The sequence below is a fragment of the Amblyomma mixtum genome, chromosome 1, assembly GCF_055824585.1.
Source record: "Amblyomma mixtum isolate Tamu chromosome 1, ASM5582458v1, whole genome shotgun sequence".
NCBI classification, from domain to species: Eukaryota; Metazoa; Arthropoda; class Arachnida; order Ixodida; family Ixodidae; genus Amblyomma; species Amblyomma mixtum.
Genome location: NC_143012.1, coordinates 302,991,089 through 303,006,059, shown reverse-complemented (window position 1 = coordinate 303,006,059; position 14,971 = coordinate 302,991,089). Strand labels below are relative to the sequence as shown.

Genomic DNA, 14,971 nt, shown 5'->3' with positions numbered 1-14,971 from the left:
CTTTCATTTCCCGCCTTAGAGCATGACATTTTGGCGAATTTTTTTCTTCGCATATTCCGAAGTGCTGCGTAGAGCCGTTTGACAGTTTGTGAAGCGACGAAAGCAAACCAGTATAATTAGAACGAAGCCATGACTCAGATGAGGATCAAACACGCTGAATGAGGCGACAATATTCATAAAATAACAAAGGCTCAGGAAATTTTCACACAACACAGCACTTAAAAGTGCATTGGGTTGACAATTCATTCAAATGATCTCCACCGCTGTTTGCTGAAGTTTTTCTGATGCCTTATTTATTGCTGAATGTTTGTCTCCACACTTAGAAACAAGCTGCGCACCAATGAGCCAAGTGAGTCTGAAAGCGCGCTTCAAACAGCCCACAAGCATCATACCGTCCCGCCGACTCGACGGCTAACTAACGGGCGTTACGAAAATGAACGCGTACAAAGTAAAAGCAGGAAAACCCCATAACTGCACTGATCTGGACAAAGCCGCGCGCTCGAAGCAAGCCCGCCGAAGTGACGTATAGACGAGGAAAAAAAAGATAAAGAAAAATTAGGGAGAGAGCGCCCATCAAAGCATCCCCATGGAGACCGACCCTTTTTTTTTTTCGCGAGCGACGCCAGCGCCGCAGCTCGGCGGATTCGGCGCGCCGCGGCGCGACTGCGAAGCGAAGCGCCGAGGAAAAAAGCGGGTCGTGCCCCGTTCGCCCCGAAAGCTGGCTTCGTGCGGCGCCCTGTGCCGTCGTCGTCGGCGCGAACGCAGCAGCCCGGGCTGGCGGCGACGGGCATGCTGCCCCAAACGCCCGAGTGACGCCCACCGTCGACCCACGGCGTTCGCCCCCGACCCAGCGTTCGTCCCCAGCCTAACGGTGCACGCGACGGCGACGAGCTCCGCGCCTCCTCGCCGAGACGGTGTTCCTGGAGCCGGAAACGACCCCGAAGCCTTATGCAGCGGCGCTGCGGACCCGGCGGTGCAGCCGCGCGTCCACTTGAGCCGCTCCTGCGCGAGCTTGGAGGTGAGCGCACGATGCATGCGCAACTGTGAACCCGGACCTGCGGCTCCCCGCTTCCCTGACCGTTGTGTACGAAATCGAACGATGCGCTCGGTTGCGGATGCGGCGCGTTTGAACGAATACAACGCTACGTTGGACGCTTTTTCCCGTGCACAGAGAATAGGGAGGTCAGCGTGCACACAAGCAAGCTTCTGCGAGCAGATACTTAGTTTAGTTTTTATTTCCTTCCTTCAAAGTAGCGGAAGTGAGGTGCAGACTGTGAATGTGAAGGCAGAATATAAACACGGGTGTCGACTTAAGCTTTTGCAAATGCGATACGAAGTCTTGCCCTTACTAAGCCGGTCGTTCAGGAAAGCGAGTTGAGTAAAATAGATGAAGCGCGCAAGGGTTTACGGGGGAGAAACGCTGCTTCGTTTTTTGAGTTGCACCACGGCTGCGCGAAAGTGATAAATGACGCGAAGAAAAAGTCAGGAATAATCTGAAACTTGACTCCAAAACATGAAACTTTCAGCTCCAAGCAAGAAATAAATGATGGGTCTTAGTCTCTTCAACGAAGCAAGGCCCGGTTGGTTCGAGGCGCTCGAGTTTTCACAGCAGTTGCGCTTGGGGACGTGCGCCCGCAAAATAAACGGGCCTCAGTATCTATCATGGGACGGAAAGAGAGGTACGTTGAAAATGCCCGCTGTGATGGCTCGGTGGCTTTGGCGTTCGGCGGCTGATCCCAAGGTCGCGTGCTCGATCTCCGCCGCGGCGGCCGTGTTTCGATGGAGGTGAAATACAAAAAAAAAAAACGCCCATGTGTGGTGTTAGCGCGCGTTAAAAACCTCCAGTTAGAGTCCCCGAATTCATCCGGAGCTCTTCACTACGGTGTTCCTCACAGTCCATGTGTCGTTTCGGGACGGTAAACCCTACAATTTAGTTTTGGTACATTGAAAACTGTTGTATTCCAAGATATTGTTCAATTCCTAAAAAGCAAATCTGCCTAATAGTCAGAAACATGCAGTGCTCATGTAAGATTTTGCGCAGTTCCTGCGGAAAATATAATAAAGCACACACAGGACGAAGATGTCGAGCTTCTTTAATGATATAGTAGTTTTGGGTGAAGTGCAGAGCCGGAAAAGGATACGTCGCAATTCGGCACATTTTACTAAATGCAACTCACCACTGCTCACCCTTTCTGAAATGCTAAACATTGTTGAATATTATGGTTGGTAACGATATTAATTTCCATTTTTAGCACCGCTTTTTAAAAGAGCAGCGCTGATTGTGCAGGCAAGTAAGTTATTTTATGCGAACAATAAAAAGAAGCAACAGCGTATGAGTAGCGACCCTTACCTGTAGAGCCGCATAGGGTAAACCGGCATTGCATACCCACGACCATCTGTGTAAACGGCATTTTAAAAATTCAGATCTTAAGGTTACTTTACATCGTCAACGATTAAGATATAGTATACACCACAGATGTACAGGACAGAATCATTTTGCTTTAAACCTAGGCTTCCCAACAGTGTTTCTAGCCTCTCGGTGCCTGACAGCAAGTACTATACTTTGCTGCGATTTCGCACAATAAAGTAAAAACCCGCCCTCCGAAGTAGTAAAACGTGAGCATTTATTCTGTTCAGTGCATTTACAATAAAACACCAATGAAGCCCTGTAACGAGCTGGCGAAAAACAACTAAGTTCGTCCTTTACTTTGTCGGTGCCCTCTATTTATGAAGTTTTAATAAAAGTTCCCTTGTACAGCAATTTACTAAAACAAGGAGAAAAATGCGTAAAGTTTTCAACTAGAATTGACAATTTCGTATCTCTAATTTTATGAAAAAGAACAGCAAATCAGAACTAGAGTGGTCCTGTCTTTGGGTTTCTTCTACCTTGTCAAATTAGCGGTGAAAGCAACACCTTCAAGCAATATTACCAGCAACGCTAACTCTTAACTCTACTCTAATTATTTTGCTATCGAAAATTATAAACCCATACACGACTAGTGCCCTATATACAGATTGCTTTTTTGGGCAGCAACTCTAAAATTTCATTCTGCAAAAGCTTGCGCTCGCTAGCGTAGGTTCAAGAGGGTCTAAACATTTGCTGTGCGAGGGTTGGACTGTATGCGTTCAGTTTGTGCGTTGTGTTCCTTCAGAAAGATCTGCCAGTTTTTTCTAGACTGCATTTTTGAAATTCGACCCCATCGACTACATTGTAACTCTGCAGAAAAAACATAATTCTTGCGCATCGTCATAAGGAAACCAGCGGGCGGGATGAGAAATGTTTTTAAAGTCAATATATATATGAAATGTCAGAGCTTTACCACATGTAACAGGTAAGAAAATTTTCCGAGTGTGCTACATTGTAGGACGGCTCAAAAGCCGACGTTGGGAAAACATTTTTATCAATAAAAAAAAATTATTCCGAATAGTGAAGTGAAATAAACATTTCAAATCGAGAAATATTTTAAGTCTTTCCATTTCTGACGTTCTGGCATATATGGGTTAAACTGTATTGTTTTCAGCTCGCATTGCCATCCTTTGAGTTAACGTCGGCAGAATAAACTAAGCACCCTAGTTGACAAAAAGGCCAGGTGAGATTGCGAAAGACTGGCGGCTCTGTTTTTCCGAATTTCTAAAGCACTTCTAAACGCATAAACCAAGTCTTTTTACATCCGAAAGTACGTAAGAGTGTGCAGCTATGACGGTTTAGACGGAAGGGTAAAGGCGCAAGCGGGCGAATGTTGTGGCGACTCTTTCGCACGAACCAGTATCGATGGAAGTGGCTGGCTGTGCAGCAGCTTCAACAACTCTACTCACAGTGCCAGTGCCGTAGAGGCACAGCTCGCATGCTATGCGTCCGGGACGATATAGGCCGGCTCTTTGTTTATTTCTTTAAGGAATAACTGCCAACAAGCTGCAGACTCAGAAATGGCAGCAGAATGTCTTGCTGCGAAAAAAAAAATGTTCAAATCGGAATAAATCCGCCCGTGGCTATTTAAACTGCATACATTAGCCGGCTTCCGATGCCACGTGTACATTTTAAGAAACAAATGAAGGGCTGCAAAAGTTACAGGCATTTTTGTAGCCGCAAATGACAAAGTGGCGATAAAAAGGGCACTGTATGAAAAAATCATGACATCTCAAAAGCTTTTTTTTTTTTAGAGAGAGGAGGGGAGAATTATATCGTTTCCATTTTAGCTTTCTATCTTTTTGATTGAGGGGAAAAGTGCGACTCAGAAAGTCGCGCCATAAGGCCATTGCCGACGGAGAGTCGTAAAATGTAGTCCGTTAGCGTGTGAGACCCTCGCGGAATGGCGGGTGAGCACATCATTAGAAACGAGCAACGGCGTGCGTTTGAATCTCTCCGCAGACAGAGAGGAGGCGAGGTGGTGGGAGCACCAGCCCACGTTCCAACGAGAGTGTGTTCCAAAATAAACAGGAACGGGGAACTTTGGAACGAACGTGGCCAGCGGAAAGCGAACATAGAAGAATAAAATGAACGGCCAAATGAAATTCGTCTGCCTTTTTTTTTTTCAGAATTAACTTCCTTGCACGTCTCATAGGAAAACCGCAGGACGTGGGAGGGATCCGTAGGGGCATAGAAAGCCGGGACACAGAGTAATTTCAGCCACGTGTGGGAGGTTCTTTGACGTCAAAGGAGACATTCGCACCCTATTGAATGTTAGTCCGGTTGAGCGACCTATGCGTACGCATCGGCACTATTTCGCCAAAACAAGAAAAGGAGCTTAGAAGGCTAAGCCCTAAATCAATGTACGGCGTAGTAAGCACACAGCAGTGCTCGTGTAATGTTCCAGCACTGCGCTAAGCATCCGGTTCCAGCAGCTGCATTTCCCCAGCAGTTCAACAGTGCCCAAACACTGCGCACAAAAGCTCAGCAAACACGCGAAAGGGTAAGGTAATTGCTTTTGTCTCCTGATGGAATCTTCAGACAGCATGACAGTAGATGTCTCATTGAACAAAACCGAGTATTCCTGACTAGATTGTAGAGTTAAGGCTGAAATCATTTTTTTTTTCCGTGTACGCTCTACATTCTAGTGTTTTCCTGATTATCCGTGCGCTAGCTCCTTCCGGCAGAAATGAAAACGGAGGATATTTGAGTTCGCTGCAGTCGCTACAAATCCGATTTTTAAAGAATTTAAGCTCATCAGAAAGCTCATCACGACAGACTCACGCTTCTCGAACAGAAAAGTTGTGTTCCGGAGCCAAATAATGTGATCCAAGGGGGAACGCATTACAAACTGAGCGAGCTCCGATCAAAATTTAATTGAAGCCCGACATTTCGAAGCCCGTGCGCCGCAGGCGGAAGCCAGAATAACAACCTCCGCTGGAACCGTACCGACTTCACCAAGCCGGAGCGGTTTCGAAACGTGGAGTTTCAATTAAACTTTGATTGCTGTTCGCTCCGAAGCGCGCACGTGCACACCCACGCACGCATGAACGCTCACACGATTTTATACATGTGTGCATGTGTAATATATTAGGATGAATTGCTTTTAATAATTCGTTTGTTTTTTTTTTTGTTTTCGCTGAAGGCAAAGATATTTCTTTTAGGCGACTGCTTTGAAATTCAGTCTCAGCTCCGTTTTAACTGCAGCACTACAATTCAAGCCTCGCTACACTGTTTGCTATCCTAAAAGGACTGACGGCAGCTGCAGAACTTGACAAATGGTTTTTATTGCATATGTTTCATGTGAGTCAATTCTGTGACCTTTTTTGTCTTTGTTGCTGTTTTTTTTTTTTTGTGAACCAATGTACGCAGCATATTGTGTGAATTTCGACTTACTTTAATAGTCTTCCTGCTAGCACTGGGACGTTCGCATTCAATATTGTAGAGCATGCAGTATCTAAACAATGCGATCGTCTTCCTCATTTTTATACATCTGTTGTTTAAATTAGAGGCGGCGGTCCCCGCTCATTGTTACTGTGGGAATAGCAAAACGATCGATTAAACGACCTGCCTTAATCTATGCCTTTGTGTATAGACCCGAGAAGCCAACAGCTGCTTCAAATTAATCCAGCATTTCACGCGACACACGTCTGGAGCTAATGTCGCGTAAACAATTACCTTCCGAGCTCCCGTGTCAGTCGGTTTCAAATCGAGTCGAATTCACCAAAGCTCGCCTACACGTAAACCAGACACAAGAGGCAAAGGGCTGACACCAAACACTCGCGAACGGTTCATGGAGGCTCGCCACCGCGCTCCCCTAGGCGGTGAAGGGAGCAAAGAGGGGGGGGGCCTCGTAGGCTCCCTTGTCGTCACGTTCACGGTCGTCACGTTCATGACCCTCTAACGGTGCCTCTGCTTCTGCTTACTTTCCGTCACGTCCGTGTGGCTACGGAGGCTGTGTGTGACAAACGCGACCCTTCTTGTTTTCGCATTCACTGCCTCCGGAAACTGCGATGGGGGAGGGAGATGTGGAGAGGGGGTGGGTAGAGAGGTTTTCCACAGCGCACGTTTAACAGGAAAGCGCGCTGCGAGCGGATTTAATGTGACGCCAACCGTGGCGCTAGAACCGCTGCGCGCGCCAGCGCGCGCGCACGAAAGAAAAGTGTAGCGAGAGATAGCGACATCTACTCCTTTGACGTCACATCCTAGTTGTTTCGTTAGCCCTGTTTTCTTTCCGTCGTTGCTGATTAGCCTTTCTGGGGCATTCTGTCTTTGTTTCCGTATTTTTTTGCTTTGCTCCTGCGCAATGAAAGGCATTGTTTATCACGTCGCTTTTACATGCTTGTTTGTTCATTTTTCTCGTGCGCTGATACATTGGTAGCACTTATGCTCTCGTGGCTGCTGTTTTTTTTTTCTGAACGTCATCATCCGTCAGTATGCGTCACTGCTGACCGCTTTACCTTGTCAGGTTGCCCCAATCAGCGCATTAGGAGAAGCAAGGCTCCGCACATTGTAACGCTGACCTCTCGAGTGGGTGAAAAACAACGCTTTCTCACCCTCTTTCTCTTTCTAGGTCAGCTCATTATTTTTTGTTTTTGCAGTTGCTACTTTCATCGTACCATCCTCTATGCACTAAAATTTCACGAAGTCTCTAATTGCGTACTAAGAGAACCACGCCTAAGCTACAAAAAACAACCGTCGAAAAGATCACATTTAACGAGTGTCTTCGTGGCTGTCGAAAGCATGCTGTCTAGGTTTTAGCTTAGGTTACCTGATATTGGGCGAATGAAAGTATCGTCGCGACTCAGATAAGCACAATGTTCTTCTTGTTTCACAATTGTTTTTTGAAAGCTTCCCGAATAAAAAACTTGCGCCTAGAAAATGACAATTTGCATTACATGAATTTTTCTTACTAACATCGATCTCTGTCAACGTCCATCTGGTGAACCTATCCAGCGATGGTTGTGCTGGTTCCTTCGGTCGTAGTAACCGTAATAAATTTGGCTCAAGCCATCACGGAAGTTCTGTGCGCATAGAATGATTTGAGTTTTGGTTTTATGGGGTTTAACGTCTCAAAGAGACTCAGGCTATGAGGGACACCGCAGTGGAGGGCTCCGGATAATTTCGACCACATGAAGGTTCTTTAAAAGACATTCACATCCCACAGTTAATGAGCCTGTAGCATTTCGTCTCCGTCGAAACACAACAGGCGCTGTCGGGATCGATCCCGAGACTTTACGGTCAGTAGCCGAGCACCATAACCACTAAACCACCGTGGCGGCTATGCAGAGGAAATCACTTTTTTTTTTTCTGCCGTAATTTGCTTAACAGTAATTTTGAATACATTTGCGCCTCATCCGTCATAATCTCGGTGAAGGACAAGGCTTTTTTTTTTTTTAAGTGAATCTGTATAAGGTGGAAAAGATAATTGAAACGGAACTGTGTTATAAGGAGTTTATTTAGCGTTATGGTCATTACTATTGAAAGAACAGCAAGATACTTGAAAGTTGCACTTATATAGCGCTATTTTTTGCGTGTGTGCTTCGCCTGCATCGGTCTGTGTTCAATTCAAGCCCTCACAAAAGATTACAGCGTTCCCTGTAATGTGATTCTGAATGCGCGATTAACAAAAACCCATCAATTCCAGCTCGCGCACAAAATTTTCAGCCTACAAACAAAATTACTGTGTCTCTAAACCATCCACTTAAGATTACTAGAATCTAAATTAAGCGCTCTGGTGCGTGTTGTACGCATTACCAAAGCTGAAAAATATCCAAAGATAACTATTCAAAGCCCTAGATGTGTAGAGTATGACTCAAGCTATCTTTTCTATTTAAACCTGCCTCTTGCAACCGCTATCTCTAAAAGCAGGCTACCCTCGGTTCAAACCGGACTTCGAAATGCAAAAATACGCTTCCCTCAAAAGAGAGGAGGCGAACAAAGCCACAACACAACGGGAATTAGTGGAAAGAAGGAAACGTTTCCCTGAGCAGAGCTGCGGATATGGCGCTCGTATAATCACCAGGCAATGGAAGGAAGGTCTCTCTGCAGGCAGGCAATGTTCGCACTTGTCCGCGCATCCGGGTAATTCGCAGCTTATAATAAATTTAAACGAGTACGCGATAACGCCGAGAGAGCGTGCGATGCAGGTCATAAGCGCGGAACAGCAAGCCATGAACGCTTCCTTTCAGAATAACGTCTTTTTCTATCTCCGTTTTTCGCGCTAAGAGACCGCTATGGAATGAGTTAAAACAGCGACAACTTCTTGTTTTCGTATTCTTAGGTTACATAAAAAAAAGGAAAATAAACCGACTGTACAAAACATAGTTGTCGTTAATATTTTACCTTGTGGAAGTCGGCACTCTCGCCGTAAGTTTTTGTTCGACTTCGAAACCTTTATGTAGTCGTAAAGATTAGGAAGCTTGGAATAGTAATTGTTAATTAATTAATCATCAACACATATTTATAGTCATTCACCATTCATTAATAACAGCAAATAATTATTGATTCCATGGTATCAGAAGCGCTTCTTTAAACAAAATTCAATGTCAGATGGTTCTTTATATGTTCTAGTCATTATTTGATTTTGACGCTTATCACAGTATTTCTGGTTGTTCTTGTTGAAGAGTTCACAGCGCAAGAAAACTAGGCGCGACGCGACACCTTTTTCGGGGAAAGGTTCGCCTCAGAGGTCACTGAGGCTCACTCAGCTGCACAAAATTGTGAGCTAGTGAACGAATGGACGACGTTTCTTGAAAACGCACTACAAGTGGGACACAGAAGATTAATTTCATTACGAGGATGCCTATGATATTTTTTTTTTTTGTCGACTTACGCTTTCGTAACCTCTGTGATATCAAGGCGGAAAGCTGGGCTAGTTGGTTTGACATAGTTAGCGCTCGTCCTGTCTCCTTCTCTGTCTTTGTCCTAGTTTTATGCGCTAGTCTTTTAATTAACTCTGTGATATGTCCAGCGCCCGCACGATTACTTTAAGCTTTTTTCTATGTTGACCTCTTTACTTTAGAAACCTCTTTGATAATCGCTCTTAGGCATGCTTGTAAAGGGCAATAATAATAATAATAATAATAATAATAATAATAATAATAATAATAATAATAATAATAATAATAATAATAATAATAATAATAATAATAATAATAATAATAACAGCAGCAACAACCATAACAACATTTTTTTGCATATCAAAGCAACACTGTGGGCTACGAGGCACGCCGTAGCAGAAAATATCACATTTATTTTATTTACCTGACATGGTGAACTCGCACCAAAATCTCTTTAGAAGCGCACTTTTGCATATCGCCTTCACTGATGCGCGGTTGCTCGCGGCACCTACATACCTGAAACAGAAAAAAAAAAGATAATAAAGTAGGGCTGATCAACACCTGGCAGTGATCTACTTGCAAAAGAAGCTTCTGTATCGGTTGTTACACTTTATAGGATACTTTTGATTTCACTGTAAATTTCAATAACGGCACCAGCAAACTCGGTGCGAAACCAATGTATACACGAATTGTTACGGTGGCATTATGCCACGAAGCAGCTTCCAAAAAAGTTTATATGAATGAGCGTGACTAATGGAGTTTTATTTTCATTGATTTTTACGCAAAACAGCTGAGAATACCGTGCCTCACCATTTGTATTTAATGTACTGTAGTGTCATGCGGCTTGTCACGCCTCTGTGAGAGGACTGCACCCGAGGAAACGATGATACATGAAGTGCATATATTGCGGATGTATGAAGACGTAAAAATATAGTGACATCATGTGTTATACAAAATTCGCACTCTATAGACCTTTTCACATCTGCTTTTTTGAGTTCAGCCATATCACCACTGTACTGTGGCAGCAGCGTTCTGATTGGCGGACTTCATACAGCCATCTGTTGCGCATGGGCAGCACAGTCAAACACGCACGCGCGCTCGATCAAGCTGCCAACAGCGAAAAGGTCTATATCGTGACCAACAGCAAGCGTTGAGCATCCAACTTTCTGTGGTATTGGTGCAGCACATTTTATAGACGGGTCAATGATGGGCCAGATGCATTCTTCGAATCGGTCTCAGTCCGGTCATACATACGTTTACGGCGTCGTTTGCTCTGTTTTCTTTTTTTCTGTTTTCGGCCGCCTTGGCCTCGTTTTCATCGCTAAGTGCGGAAGCATGAACCGGCTGCTGCCGACGCACCCGAGCGCTTCAAATCTCCGGCGACTAATTCGCGCAGCATTGCTGATCTTGAAGACGCTTTCCGGTGATCCAATAACGCGGCTCTAGCGCTTGAGTCGCCATCTGGTGTCACTGCGACCACTTCGCTAGCGAGTGGCATATTATGGCGCTACATGCCACTGACCCAGCGCGAAAACTTATGCGTGGGCTGTCGCGGCACTGGCTGATTGGTAAAATGAGCTACAGTATGACAACGGCATTTCACGCGAGTTGTTAACGTTACTCGGCGTACATAGCACATCCCAGGGTGACTTTTCGAAATGACTACGCTGACGTAAGTTACTTAAGGACATTAACGAATACTTCAGTGATTCCGTGTGCTAAATGAAAAAAGCCTAGAAAAGGCAGTCATGGATACCAAAGTTTGTAAGTATTTCCTGAAATTAAAGACTTGGAATCACTTTAGGCGACAGCATGTCACCAGGAAACGGGCTGAGCGCTATCATGCTAGTATTGTGTGGTTTAGTTCACACTAAACAAACGCAATAAATGCAGCCAAGTGGTGTCGGTCATCAGGCCAGCTATTAAAGTCGAGCTCGATGCAAAGCTTCTTCACTTTTTATTCTTTGAGAGTAATGCATTTTTTGCGAAAATTCTGGTTTCAACAGGCAGGATTTTGGCGTGAACTTCGCCGCGATTTCGACACGAAGTCCGACGGAAACTGCCTAAAATGGGAGCCAAAAGGCATCTGGCGTTCAAAACACTTGGAAGGGCACTTTTGAGACGGCCAAAAAACGGCGCTCGAATGCTCGTCTCTAGACCTGCAGCCGGACGTGAGGCCCGGCCGTCGCTAGAGCTGCCACAATTTCTGTACCGGCTATTCTCATCCAGCATGAAACAAAACGGTCTGCACTAGGGCAGTGTTCCCAAGAAATTCTCATGAATATTTTTACATGCAAGCCGCAAAGCGGAAATTAGAAACCCTGAAGAAAACTTTATTTCCGCAATAAGGGCGAAAGTACAAGAATGAATAACACAGAAATAACGAATTTTTTTTTTCAGAATATATTTATTTATTTATTTATTTATTTCGCATACCCTCAATCGCCGAAGCATTGTAGAGGGGAGTGGGTTACAAAAAGCAACAACAGAACATAAAAGCGGCAGGTATATAGTACAAAATACAAAATAAATCATACAGCGTGAAAGGCTAAAAAAGCGAGAAAACGAACATAATTGCACTAGAAAAGTAAATCGAAAAGCAACACAAGACATGAATAACAATAACAACAAAAAAACCGGCAGAAAAGAAAAAAAAAGGCATTAATAAACTCTTAGGTGACATCACAAAAATGATTGAACAATGCTTGCCTGAAAAGAGTGCAGTCTGATATGGATGCGATCTCAGCGGGAAGGTGGTTCCAGTCTTTAGATGTGTTTGGCAAGAATGAATAATAAAAGGTGTTAGTGCGGCAATTAGGAAGAGCAACCTTGTTGCGATGGTCGACACGTGAGGAGCGGTAGCTAGGCGACATAATGAATTCACTATGTAGAGACTCATGGTAGAATGAGACTGGTGAGTTTCTTCTCACTAATTTAAAGATGAAATACTTTTCTATGCGGCATAGGAGAAGCAACTCCTGGGATAATTATCTCGTCTGCTTCTTGTCATCTGTATCACTTTTTTGGGAAACATTGAATAAGCTGACCATATTAATATAAATAAAGGTGCATCTCTCTTGTCCCAAAATGCTGTTAGATGCCTCACAAAAGTTAATAAAGTTAGTGCTCGCTAAGATACTCACGCTCGTATTGGTTGAGAGGAACCGCGCTTAAGAGGTTCACCAGTTGTGCAAGTGATCGGTAGGTGTTTTTGAAGTATACAAAGCTGGAACGCATGACATCGTATTTTCGAAGTAAACTAACCTGAAACTAAAGGATGCAATCGACTACTACCTAATTTCGCAATATCCTGGCCGTGGCATCCTAAGGAACATGCGTGATAATACTACATATAACTTTCGCGCTATAACCTCAATTTTAAATCCTCTGATCCATCAGCTACTCCGAGAACGGAAAGCCTCCGAAGACCCAGCACTCAGAGAGTATTTGACGCCCTCAGTGAACGCCAACAGAAAGCTATTTCGGTTCAGTTCCTATTCGCGCAAATTTTTTTTTCATCTTCTGTTCCCATTTCTGCTCTACTGCTAAGTTCATCCCTCAAAAACCGTGCGGCGTTACTGAGCCTAGGAGGCTGGCTTCATCCGCTCAAGCCCTACGCAATACGATTCGTTTAATCCCTTATTTGCCCCACTGCTAAGCTTCGATCTATGTTTACTGAGGATGAATAACTGATTTTACTTATCCTGGGATTTCATTTTTCGGACCACTCTGTTTTACTTGTGTTCTCCACTCATCAAGTGTTTTCGTTTTCTTTTGTTTGACTGTATGAATTCATAGCTGTTGACCAAACGCTGCTCATTAAGTGGCGCGACGGACTTGTCAAGCCGCCTATTGACGGCTTTTTTTTTCGTTGTCCTCCATCTGTGTACTGTGCATGGTGGAAATGAAGTCTTCTCTTCTTCTTCTCTTCTTCCTTATGGTTAGCTGCAACGACGTGCTCACCCGATGTACTCAGTTGCACCGCTTGACACAAAACGCAGAGGCAAGAAAAAATGGAAAATAAATCGAATTAGAATAAAAATTTTCCATTACTCTGGCTCCGGGCCGACTATTTTCATAACTCGCCACGTTACTTCGCGGCCTCTGCATAGTCCGCGCTTGCGTCCCCGGCTCTCCAGAGCAGATCCGGATTACGCTACACTAACGCAGCGCAAGACCTACATGTTTCTGTAAAGTTTATTCATGCACGAATTCTATTTACCGATTTCTCAAAACTCAGTACTAGGCTCTGCTCTATCGCGACAGCGCTGCACGGATTTAGCGAGAAAGAGTATATAAACTCATCTTCCGAAGAAAGAGTGTGCCGTCACCGCGGAAAAAAAAAAAGATTTCAGAAAAAAAATCGAAAAAGTTATGCCACGCAGAAAAGTCTCCCCTGTTACCGAAACGCAATAGGGGTGCCCATATTACCGCGAGGCATATGGTAGAAAACTCTTAGCTAAAAAAAATATGAAATGCATTCCAGAGCGAGCTGCCGATTCCATCAGCAACCCCGGAGCTCTATTATAACCGGCTCAAGTGGAGGACCACAGGTGGTATGAATCGATTGAGAGCCAAATCAAGTTTCCACACCGCTGGGTGTTTTGGCGAAAGTGGAAGCTGCGACACGCGCTGAATTTTCGAGCTTTCCTATTTCTCATTTTCCTTTTCTTTTATTTCTCTTTTTTTTTAATCTTTCGCAGCATTGTTCGATGCATTCAATTGCCTCCTGGTATAAACACGCACTGATATAACTGAACTCGACCCTAGCAGTTTTTTTTTTTTTTTTCACAGCAGAAGTGAAAGCAACAGCTGATGCCAGCAAAGCAATGGCGAGATTATCAATGCAACTAGGACTTAAAATTAGTTCGAGACTTGCTCGCGCTCGCCACGTCGATGGGCAGTGAAAGCTCAGCACATGATAACGAAAATTTCCGGCCGATTGCGCGAATTCTTAAGTCGCAAACACCTTTGACCATGCGACCTCTGATTCGTTGGTATCTGCAGGCGTTATCACTTCACTGACAAACCCACAGTACCCACAGTTACTCGATCGTTGCCCGTACTTGGGTAAACCGCCTTTATATTTAGACGGCTGCCTTTAAAGCTGATCTTTTCTTTTTTTTTTTTTTTAGGCAAAGACCTGCAAATTGTGCGAGCATGCTTCTAATTTTAGCTGGTTAGAAGGCGCCTGATGCGCTCAAAATCAAGGTAAGAAAAAACAATAAACAAAGCAGTTTCTTTTTCCTTCTTTCATACGGCGTTAAAGCCACGGAGTCTGAAATGACGTTGCAGTTAAATGCTTCTGAACCGTGGTGGAACTATTTCCCACAATCCTCCGACCCAGTCGCTCCCCTAATGAAGTGCCGCGCCCAGATTTCCTTTCGATCTGGCGCACATGTTCCCGACGTATGTGCGTAGCAGACGGGGACAGAACGGCCGTTTGCACAGAGCCAACGGGGATCGCCAGAATAGCAGCACAGGCCGGGGTCATTAATTTCGCGCCTCGGGCCGGCGACGACTTTCCACTTCTACAGGCGGCTGTGGGAAGAAAGCGCGGCGGCCAGCGGCATTCATCGCATCTGTCTAGCGGACTTCCTGTGGCGTCATTGATGACGTCAGAAACGTGGCGCCTCCATTGTTCCGAGCGCGCGCTTTCGTCGGGCCTGCTCTCGACGCGACGTCGCCCACCCTTTGCCCCGCGACGGTCAAAAACCGCTCT

At 44.8% G+C, this 14,971-nt stretch overlaps 1 protein-coding gene across 1 annotated transcript in view; it reads left to right on the top strand.

Annotated features, from left to right (window-relative positions):
* The first annotated feature begins 672 nt into the window (after nucleotides 1-672).
* Nucleotides 673-14,971, top strand: part of fid (class I SAM-dependent methyltransferase fire dancer) — a 70,208-nt gene continuing 55,909 nt past the window's right edge. The window contains exon 1 of the mRNA XM_089566655.1: nucleotides 673-1,018. The gene's annotated coding sequence lies outside the window, so the exon portion shown is untranslated. The remainder of the gene's footprint in view (nucleotides 1,019-14,971) is intronic.